This window comes from Merops nubicus, unplaced genomic scaffold (assembly GCF_000691845.1).
Source record: "Merops nubicus isolate BGI_N331 unplaced genomic scaffold, ASM69184v1 scaffold4799, whole genome shotgun sequence".
Taxonomy (NCBI): Eukaryota; Metazoa; Chordata; class Aves; order Coraciiformes; family Meropidae; genus Merops; species Merops nubicus.
This window is the reverse complement of record NW_008630025.1, coordinates 2,877-14,086: the sequence shown is the minus strand read 5'-3', so window position 1 is coordinate 14,086 and position 11,210 is coordinate 2,877. Positions and strand designations below refer to the sequence as shown.

The 11,210-nt window shown below is 39.1% G+C and overlaps 1 protein-coding gene across 1 annotated transcript in view; it reads right to left on the bottom strand.

The window, feature by feature from the left end:
• Nucleotides 1-407, bottom strand: part of NT5C3A (5'-nucleotidase, cytosolic IIIA) — a 12,631-nt gene extending 12,224 nt beyond the window's left edge. Inside the window, exon 1 of the mRNA XM_008947114.1 lies at nucleotides 294-407. The gene's annotated coding sequence lies outside the window, so the exon portion shown is untranslated. The remainder of the gene's footprint in view (nucleotides 1-293) is intronic.
• Between the last annotated feature and the right edge of the window lie 10,803 nt (nucleotides 408-11,210).

Genomic DNA, 11,210 nt, shown 5'->3' with positions numbered 1-11,210 from the left:
TTCCTGCTGTACAGAAATGAAAGCAGACATGCATGGTACACAGCTACGTCGTGCCGAAAACACCCACGCTTAAGGCTACTCTGAGACATATTTAAAAGCAGAGCAACATTTCAGCAGAATTAGCCTATTGAAGAAAAAGCACTAAATATATTTATTCCTTCCGTGCCGCTGCCAATTCAAATTTTTATTTTAAAAATCCAGTTTGCCCCAATAAACAGCTGCAAGCAACGCCTCGGCTCGTACCCTTGCAGAAGACAGAGTCAGTACTGTTGACAGAAGCTGTGCACACTTACCAGAGGGTTTTGCAGGAGCAGCTGCAGAAGCAAAAGAAAATTCCTCTTGCTTGAGAAAGACTAATATAGCAGCGCAAGGTGCAGCTGAGGGCGTTCCCAAACCCAGCCCGACTAATCCCCGTGCCGGAGCCCGGGTCCTGTGACGCGCGTCAGCACTGCCCAGCGGCTGTTGTGCTCGGCACAGCCTGACAGGCTCACAGCCCATCAGCTGGGGGACCAACAACAAAACCTTTGACCTCCGCTGAATGAACAGCTTGCACGGACGGGGCAGGCACGTCTGGGCTGCTCTAACACAGGAAAAGAGCTTGTTTTTTTCCCAGCAGAAGTTTACGACTTTGTTCCTTTTTAGCCCTTTTATGGAATATTTCCAAGCATTTCAGGATTTCCTGTTGCAGAGCATTGACATGGTCTCATTAACGTTTACAAGGAAACACATGTTTATTTGTGTAGAAGCAGCAAATTAATTACTTAATTATCTTTGCTTTGACTTTAATTATCTATGTGATACTGTAACAGGAACTCGAGGAGGCTTGTTTGTCAGGATTTTCAAGAGACAAGGCAACTCAACATGCTTCCAGAAGCTGGTCACTAGACATGTTGTCTGATCAGACAGTAGCTAGATGACACAGAAAATGTATTCAAAAGGAACCTTTTTTTACTGTGAGAGGATGAAGGAAGTATTGGCTCATCATATTTACACTTGGAAGTTGTGTAAAGGCTTGGAAGTGTCACGTGAAGTTAACTCTTGCTACAGCAACAGTGGGAGCTTGCCTGGACTACCCCACAATTCGTGCCCAACTGTAGGTTTATGATCACTGTTTCAGGCTGCCAGAACCAACCACAAACGTCAGCCACTCCTCTGTGGCCATGAATGTGAGCAGTGCCATCGTCAGAACTGCAGCAAGGACAGCACACACAAACTCTCTACTGCTATAAAAAAACCCTAGGACTCTACAAATTCATTAGTTATGCAAATTTCCTTTTAAGGAGGATGTGCTGTTTTTTCTGTGTGTAAAAAAAAAAAAAAACAAACAGATTTTTTCTGAATAGTACAGTGTGTCCATGTTTTGTGTCCACATTCCAGCTGTAGGCCAGTATGTACTGTTAGGATTCCTCAGACTCTGACCTACACAGGCTACATTCACTTGTTTTCAATTGTGCTCTCATGTTTTGACCCAACGAAACAACTAGTGAATATTTCAGCTGATACAAACCATGAAACTTTCATCAACTCTTGGAATTCAACAAGATCCCCCAGAATATACATAGAATCATTAAGTTTGGAAAAGACCTCTAAGATCATCAAGTCCAACTGTCAACCCAACACTATGATGACTACTAAACCATGGCCTGAAGTACCAGGTCCATATGCTAAGGTCTGCTGAAAGGTCTGCTCAAAATGTAATGTAGTCCCTGCAAAGACTACATCCAGTAAATTGAATTTACTTGGCATTGGTACTTGCCAGGATTCATTAATCTATTTGTTACAGCATTTGTACTCTGTTGTAATAGGAAATATACAGGAAATATTATCTTTTATAGTATTTTAATACAGTCAGTGTGCTTTTGGTTAAAAACATCTCTATAATAATGTTTAGGAAAGCTAGGTATAATGCAGTGTCTTGTATAAATAGAATTATTTGCCCAACAAAAAGCTGTAGCTAATGTCAGTGCTGCCTTTCCAATTTTAACAAGTCTTATGAACAACAAAGTAAAATGTGCTTCCAAGATGAATCAGGTAGTTCAGGTAAAGGCAGTGGTTTGTACATTAAATTTACAAAGTACCTGTCTTTGAGCTTTTCTGTATTTCAAAAGAGGGAATGGTACTGAAACAAATGAGTCTTGTGAACCTCACAGGTGAGATCTGGGATGTGGTGGGACTGGCCTGTTGATATTCTTGTACTTCTCACATGTGATTCAGTGAGAAAATTAATTTTAGTGCTATCAAGAATTTAAAGTTAGCTTGCTCTTTACGGAAGTTGGGGAAATGAAGTTTTAAGTCTACATACAATTTAAGAGTGGAGAAAAGAGTTACAGAAATTAAGTCTGACTTTTACAGACTAATTAGAAACTATTTTAAATGAATGGTTATGGTGTTAGTGAAAGTGCTAGAAAATGACATGAGCAAAATTTCTGTGAACATTAATACAGCCAACACCTATTTCTTAGAAAAACATCTACTGTAACAACAATGTACTTTCACTTTAACCAAAATGTTGTGTATGGAACTGCTCAGCTAAAAAACAAGGAGGATTCTTTGCAACTCTAATAAATCTTTGAGTTAAGGACTTCAATTCCATTAGCTGCTACTGACCATGTTCTCTTACTGCTGATTTGAGTCGGTTGAGCATTTTGTTTACACTGTTTAAATTCTGGTGAGAGGTGAATAGAAATTACCACTTCTTTTTTAAAGACTGAGAAACAAAGTCCAGCATGACATTTCTACTCTCACAATACCAAAGGTCATTTAAATATATTTTAAGAACCACAAACTAAGGAGGTATAGCTATTTCAACAGACAGGTTCTATTTTAACCTTTTCTCTTTGGCTGAGGGCCATCTCTCGACTGCAGAATATTCTGTGCAGAAAGAGAGAAAAAAACCACACCACCATTTAAAACGTGAGATGATTTATCATTCGTGGAAGACTAGGAAAAGGTTCAGCTTTCTGTAGTGGTGTGTTAGGTGAACTGGGTTTGTAGATGTTTGGCTTGCTCTCAAAGAGCATGAAGCACTGGAGTTTTAGTCTGAAGCAAAGGCAAACTGGTTCTACCGGTCCTTACACACTTCTGCCCCAAGCTGCACCTTCTTGTGGAAAGAAATGAGGTAGCACAGAGAGGTTACATAAACAAGTGAGCTTTTTAAAGTCAAAAGTTGAATACTTCAACTAAACTGACATCATCTTTTGAAGACCAAGAAAGAGTAATTCCTGTTCATTAGAATGACAGTATTTACTACAGAAACTAGAGCTGACTGAAACTTCAGTTTATAATCAAAATAAACATTAGCTAGTAGGTTTTCATGAGCTTGCTACCTCTTGTTTAGTGAGCCTACTGCAACTGAATGACTACATCCCTGTATATTTAGCATACTGCCCAACTTGATCAATACCTTCTTTTATTGTAAGGATTAATTTTAAACATTAAGAAACTGCATTTGATTTCTAACTTTATTTTTGTAAGACATCTACTTAGTGGATATTTTCCAAAGCAGGCTACTTGATATAATCTCCAGAAGGCAGGGGAAGGTAACTAAACCTTAGCACTCATGTTGAAAACCAAGCAGAAGAAAGGAACCAACACAAACCAATTTTATCCAAACATGATTTTTATTCATGCCCTAGTGAACTGAGTTAATGAGCAGCATATTGGTCCCAGGAATAACTTTTTATATTTGTGAGTGACAATTACAAGGAACATAAGATAAATGTTCAGTTTGATGAAGCTGGGGTAAATAAAGATTTAGAAGGATGCCTTGCAGCAATTTTGGATACCACGTGGTTTTCCAGTACAGGTTTGGTGTGAAAAAATAAATGCTAGCCATTTTTACAGCTGATATGATGCAATACAGAAATGTTATTTGTATAAAGTGTGTGTTTGTGTATTATACACATGACTCAGGAGGAATGTAAGAGATTCTTTAAAGCAGAAAGAACTTGAGCAGCACTTGCTATGGAGAAGTACTAAGAACACACTGAAGACTGAAGTCATTAAACTGTGATAAATCCAGAGAAGACACATGCTAGGAAAGTGAAGGTCTCCACTGGAACAGTTTTAAGACTCAGCAGCATCATTTTAGCTAAGAATTTGTTTTGTCTACTCAGCTATCATATTTTAAACAGGCATAGAGTTGATTAGAGGAGGTAAACACTATCACAAGACATGTTTAGCAAATTTATTTGATAGAGGTTTTCTAGATCTGACCCGAGCCCAGTTTTTCTTTACAGCCCAAGAGAGAACTGGTGATCATCTATAATCTGACCATTTGTGGCTGTGCTCAACACAGAAAGGTTTTAGTGCTAACACACTCAAATGTATAAACTTTTGGTAAACTTCTTAAGTATTGATTCTCGTTGTGTTTAATACAACAATCACTATGATGCTGCACTCACTGGAAAATGGCATCTCCATAAAGGCACTGCCATTCATAAAAAAAAATAAGGCTAAATAAAGACACATTTTAATTCAAGGTAGCTGTGCATGTTTTAAGCATGGGATAGATCATGAGTTTCACTAGGACTAAGCAAGGTTTTAAGCAGTGGACAAGAGCAGCAATTAGCTTATGTTCAGCTCCTGCAGTGAGATAAAATATTCTGGTTTAATGATAGTGAAATGAAAGACTATGAAAGTCTATGAGGTCTGAATTAGAAGGGTTTTTTTTGTGTGTTTTGCTGTGTTTGTTATTTTAAACAGTTTCTGCAGTTCAGGAAATCTAAAATGAACATGTTTTAGCAGCAATTTGAACTATGTAGGAAATAATGACAGTTCTGTATGGAACTGATTGTTCAGGTGAAGGAATAAAAGATACTGCAGCTGCAGCATCACTGTCCCTTATGCACCTTCCTCTGATGCTAACAAGACCACTCTAAAAGCAGAAATCTCTGCCAGAGGTAAATCAACAGACTTTTTGAATCTTTCATGTAAGTAGGAATGAAGGCAAGCCAAACACACTGCTGATTTTGTATCCTGAAGTCCGGGTAAGAGAACACAGGGGCAAGAGGTTTTGATGGACCTACTCATTAATCAAACACACATTTCTGAAACACAGAGGTATTGTTACAAATCAGAAAACTCAGAACTGTAACCACTGTGGCAATAAAAGTCAACATTCTTTGCAACATTTCAAATCCTCTACAGAAGTCTAAAAAGAACTAGTAGTAATCAGGGCCTGAATTTCCAGTATTTCACAAAATCTCATCCTGTGAGTTATTACTCCAAGCAAAAAATTAATCTCTTTTTGAGAGCATATATGGGTTACAAACCATACAGAAGCAGTTCTGAAGATTCTGGGATTGAATTAATAAAACTCAGGGCAGGCATCTTTTGCCTCCAATTGTATATCAGGGTAATCATCTCATCTCTGTGCTTTGCTCTGGGGCTTTGCTCCCCCTCCCTCACTTTGGAGAGAATTAACCTTTGAAACTGGTATGTTTAAAGAAAAAAAAAGTTATGTATTCTTTAGCAGTCAGTGAGTATCTGGGAATGACTGAGTGACATTCAGTCAGTAACCATGTATCTTGGAAATACAGGTCTGTAAATGACATCCTATCTGAGCCAGACTTTAAAAGCATGCAGATGTTTCTTTCTCATCCAATCCTTTCCTCCCCTTGCCAAAAAAACCCAACCCAAACCAAACCCACAAACAAACAAAACTAGCTACATTTAAGCAAGCTCAGATTGATACTAAGAAGTTACTATGTTTAAATTTTACAAATATGTTCTAAAACACTAGAATTGAAAGAAGAAACCAAGGCTGTGACACTCACTCCATACAGGGCAGAAGGAAACAGCCCTTTTTCTTGGCCTTCATACGTTCCACTGGTGGCTGTTCTTACCAAGGCTTTCTGGATAGCCCTCATTATAAATCTGTTATGCACTTAAGCCTTCAATACCAAATGCAGTTCTGGATTCTCTGCCTTACAGGGGATTGAGCAGAACTGGAAAGGACCTGAGAAGGGCAGTAAGGATGAGCCATGGTATGAAAAACTTCCATATAATGAACAATCAAATAGAATTCTTCTGCCTGGGCAAGAAACAACTGGATGGCACAGAAAAGCTCACACAATGAAGTAAGGTAGTAAGAAGTGGAATTCTTTTCTGGTGATACTGTAACTTTGCACAGCCTTAAAAAGGTACTGGGTAACAACATGAAAAAAGCTCATCTTAAATTATAGATACTGTCTCAGAAATACAAGTTACTGGAGGCCAGGAAATCATTCTGGGAAAAAAAATACATCTTGACACCCTGCCCCATTCTTCTGCTGTCGCTGGGCCCCCGCTGTAGACCACCCCTAGGCAGATGATCCTGGCTGTGAGGGGCAGGCCCTGCCATGGAAGGTAAGAGAACACTCCCTGCTAGGACCACGTGAGGACAGGGAGAACCACTTGCTCTTCATCACAGTGCTGCGGCATAATTTCAAGGATCTTATTTTTTACCCCATCCTTCCTTTTTCCTACTCATTCTTCAGAGATCACAGGTAAAGAAAACTCAGTTTTGGCAAATTTTTGAATTTGAGTGGTACTCTCATTTTGCTTTAATCCTGCTGTGGTAACAGGATAGTGTTGGAGTCTGGCTGTCTGACAGATCTACTTCCCTCTCACCTTACACAGAACCTGAGCTTACTGAAGGAATGCTTACAGGTGAGGCTGGTGGTACAACTCATTCTTCTTCAACAGACCTCGACAAACAGTGTGGAATTCTAAGAACCAGCAGCATGTAGACACTGGGACTTATTTAGAAGTTCCTAATTAGCAATCAGATGTGCAAAAGTTCACCTTGCATAAGAATGTGATTTTGATGACCTATACTATTTTTCCCCAAAGAGTACATTTGCATATATACTTTTTATAATTAAATATCCTGTATATGTCTATATGCACGTGCATTTAAAGAACTTAAAACAAATGCTTGTTTCCCCAGAAGCCCCCCATGTAACACTATCTAGAATGGAATCTGCATTAAGTCCAAGGCTCGGACTGGAAAGCAGTTGCTGCTGATTCTCTTAATTCTCTTATCTGCTTCTAAGAAAAAAAACCATCTGCTTAGATTTTTTTTTTCTTTTCACTAAGCCTAAGAATGCTGTATCTAGATCAAATAAACTCTGACCCTTGAAGAGTGGAGTTGTGGGACCCACTGTGAAAGCAAAGTCAGCAGGACAAAGTTTAACCTACAATGCATTACCAGACACCACAATTCTGATGGAAGAATGTAGTGCTAATATTATATTCCAATTAAGGTTATACATTGAGACTAATTAAGCTTTTAACTGCTAGGATCTCTTTGAGTACAGACCCATCTTCAAATTTCTTAAAAAAAGAAATTAATTACTATTATTCTTATTGCATTAATAACTGCTAAGTGTAAAAACTACACTTCTATTCTGATAGCTATTCAGTTTCCAACAAAAAGGGAAAGCTTTAAAAGAGCAGGGGTAATGGTAGGTTTTTGTGGTTTTCATTGTGTCAGCACCAAAGTGGAGTAAAACAAACTCACAGGTAAAAAAAAAAAAAGTTCTAATAAACTTGGATTATTTCAGTGATCCAATTTAGCAGACAAATAGCTCCTTACATAAGGGTGCAGGAAGGAAGCTACAGATAACTACTGGGGAAACAAGTGAGAACAAGTACATTTGAACAGGATTCTTTCTCCATGGCAAAACTAGCTCAAAAAGCCTGAAATTCTATATTCAGATGTGTAATGAATCTTCACTGTACAAGTCTCACCCCTTTAAAAAAAGAACTTATGAATTAAATATATTAACTCTTGTTTTCAAAGGTTGGCATATATGCTAGAAGGAAATATGGCTTCTGCTTTCAATAGGCACTACTTACACAATTTATAGAAATGATTAGCCAGATCAGAAAAATCCAATAGGCTTTTCATAAGCACTGATTTTTTTTTTAATTTCATTTTATTAAACAGAAAGTCCTAAGGTAAAGGTGACCAACACCACAGCCATAGATTACAACTTAGTGGCACAGTGTCAGTGAGGCTGCTGCATGATTGACACAGGACTAAAAATGTGCCTACTGCTCTCCTCCCAAGATCTCTGAGGTTTCACAGCAGCTGACCACTGGTGATTGATTACTTTTGGGTAACAGAAGCAGACCATGTCCAGCAACTGGTCAGCATGGCTGCTGCACTGAGACCTGCCCCAGGAAGAAACAGAATTACACATAGCTGCTGCACAGTCTGTGGCTGCAAGGCGGCCAGGGGAAAGTCTGACATCGTGTCCGTGACTTTTGTTTTCCACGTCCTCTATGAGAGTACACTCATCCAGTTCTCCTGCCCAGCTTTATCTGGCCTTCTATCTCTTTGCAGGCTGGTTAGGAAAGGAGGCCAGGAAGAATAGCTGTGAGCTATTCCTGCCTCTCAGTTGCACTAGTGATGGGAACAGCTGAATTTCAGTGCTGAGCATCTGAGAGGCAGCAGAGGCGCGGGTGCTGCTCGGGGCCCTCTGCATGCAGGAGCAGTTTAGTTGTACACGTCTGACCCGGGGCCAGGTAGTGGCCAAGAATTGCCAGTCGTCGTGGGCCAGGATTTCTCAAGTGGCAGGCGACTTGCAAAAGAGTGTACGGCCATCTGCAGAGGTCTGCACCAGTGCCACCTGCTGCTCCGCGCCGCCTGCTGCAGCTCAGCTGCCTGCAAGCCACACCTGGTGAGCCACAGTCGGCAAACGCACCAAACCCCAGCAAGAAAATCGAACAGCCTGCTTCTCTGCAGGTATTTGTCCTTCAGCTCTCGCCACGACTCACTCTTCACAGTAAGGGAAGAGTATACGGTAGTACACTTCCACAAAACAGGCTTGTGTCTGGACACGTGGGGGGAAGAACGGGGGCTGATGGCCTGAAGGCTGTTAACTGAATTGGAACTAGCCAGCAGAGAACAAAATCATGGATTTTGCATTATGCAATTAATTCAAGTGAAAAGAAAAGGTAAGAGGCAGCTATTCTATTTTTTTTTTAAGATAAGAACTCAGAAAGTATTTTTAAGAAGTTTCTAGTCTTACAAAAATTGTGGCATTTTCACATTTAAAATTGCTGTTGAATTTAGAGCTGGTATTATCCTGCCTATAAACACATGGCTCCATACCCTGGCTCTTTTCAATGTCTATATTGATCAATTTAGACTTTTTTTTTTATAAAAGTTGATAGTCCGTGTTAACACAAGACTGACTGTTGAAATGCTATGCCACTTTAATTCACAGTGTGAAAAACTTTGCAATGGTATGTGTATTTGGACAGTTAAAAAACCTGACCACTTATATTGCTTTGACAGTTAAAGGTAACCTTTCATGCTTGCAGTATTTGCTGTTGGTCTTAGTCTGTCAAAAGAGTTTAACAGAACAGATGCTGTTATATCTTAACAAATAATCAAGAGTTATCCCAAAGAGGAGAAAAATAACTTGACAATATGACAATGCATTGAAAGCATTTATGAACAGGTAAGTATATTCCAGAGCAGAATGATTCACTGAGAGATTGTTTTTCTGTCTTGGAATAAGACTTTATATGAAAGATAAAAGAAAGTATTACAACAACCTCTTTTGAGCCTATACCTATGATATATACCAGATCCTGACATTTATTTACTACTTGGAGCTCAATTTTCAGGTGTAGCTCATTGTGATGTTTTTGATAACTCTTAGAACTAGGATCAATGAGTTTTAAAGAAACTAATGCAGAATTCAAGATATAAGTGATCTTCCCATATCCATTTTTTTGTAAGAATATATGTTTCAGGAGCTATTTTTCTTTGCCTAGGAACCAAATTTTTGAAATTTCCAACTGAATTATTTTACAGTGAGAATAAAAACCTATTAGTAGTATCTAAGTTGTATCAACATGAAGTATGCTTAAGGCATTTTTCCCAGCCTATGTAAACTTGCTTTGCAAGCTGCACTGCAGGTTATTATTTATTATAATTATCTGTGCCAAAAGCCTGTGAGCAACACAGCCTTCTTTTAGTAATGCTGGTGTTTACCACTGTCAGTGTGATTCTTCTAGTGAGGAATACAGTCTAAACAAAAAACAAGTTTTATAAAAATAGTTTTATGACATCTCCAGTATTCATATATTCAACTTAAATTTTTAACAATATTCTAAAAACTGTTGTAATACTGTAGTCACTAGTGCTGTAAAAGCTCTCAGTCACACGTCAATAGGTAGTTCTCTCATTTTTCACTACTTAGGTCCATGTCACAGCACCATTCCTCTGGACCAGCATTATTCCCACACAGATCACATCACTGGACAGCTCTCAAGGTCACGTTTTACATATTATCACTGCAACACCCAGAAAGTGACAACGTCCTGCAGTGGTATCTTTAGAGTCCATGCTCCTTTCAGTCTGCCTTTCATTGATTCCAGTTCACTCCAACTCTCTTTGTAAAGGCACAAGCATGTGTGCAGGAGCTGCACACACCAGCAGTTTAGATTCCTGCACGCCATGCATTGCATGCTCCTTTATTCTCCACTTGGAGGTCACCAGCTCTCCTGCCAGAGGAACGTCACAGTTACTATAACAACTAGTCACCAGCAACAAGACAAGAATAAAGAAGTGGAGTGGTCTGTGATTGCTGCCAGTTGTAAAGCTCTGTGTCCTTCCTCTGTGCCACAAGTGCTCTGATGCCCTATAAAACAAGAAGCCTGTCTCACCACAGACTGGCAAGTAGAAGAAAATAAACAGAATTAAAAAATCTCCCCCCACAGCCCCAATGACAGTCACACCCACAGAATATGTCCCTTTCTTTGTTAGTGAAGTAGATGAAGAGCAGGTACCTCACTTCTAACTCATTTACTTATTTCTCTCCAGGTAAATTCTAATACTCAAAAAATCCATGCATTTCTTTTTCTCCCCCAACATATTAAAAAGGAAACTGGCCAGAGACATTTAACAATGGCTGCTTGAAAACTTTCCTGTAAAATGAGAAATTGCTTTTTGAGTTGATTTTAATTTGTGGTTGTTGAAAGTTGATACAAAGTCTGTGTTTTAGGTAGCTGGATGCTCTCCCTTCAGGGACAGAATGGAGAAATAGACAAATGTCATTCAGCATTTGCCCAGTTTTCTGGAAAGGAACCCAAAAAGAGTAAGCCTTATTTAAGGTATTTGGCTATTCTGTTTACAACCAGTTCTATGTTTCTCATCATTATAAAAGAAATACAATAAAAAGCTCCAAGACTAAAGAGAGAGGTACGAG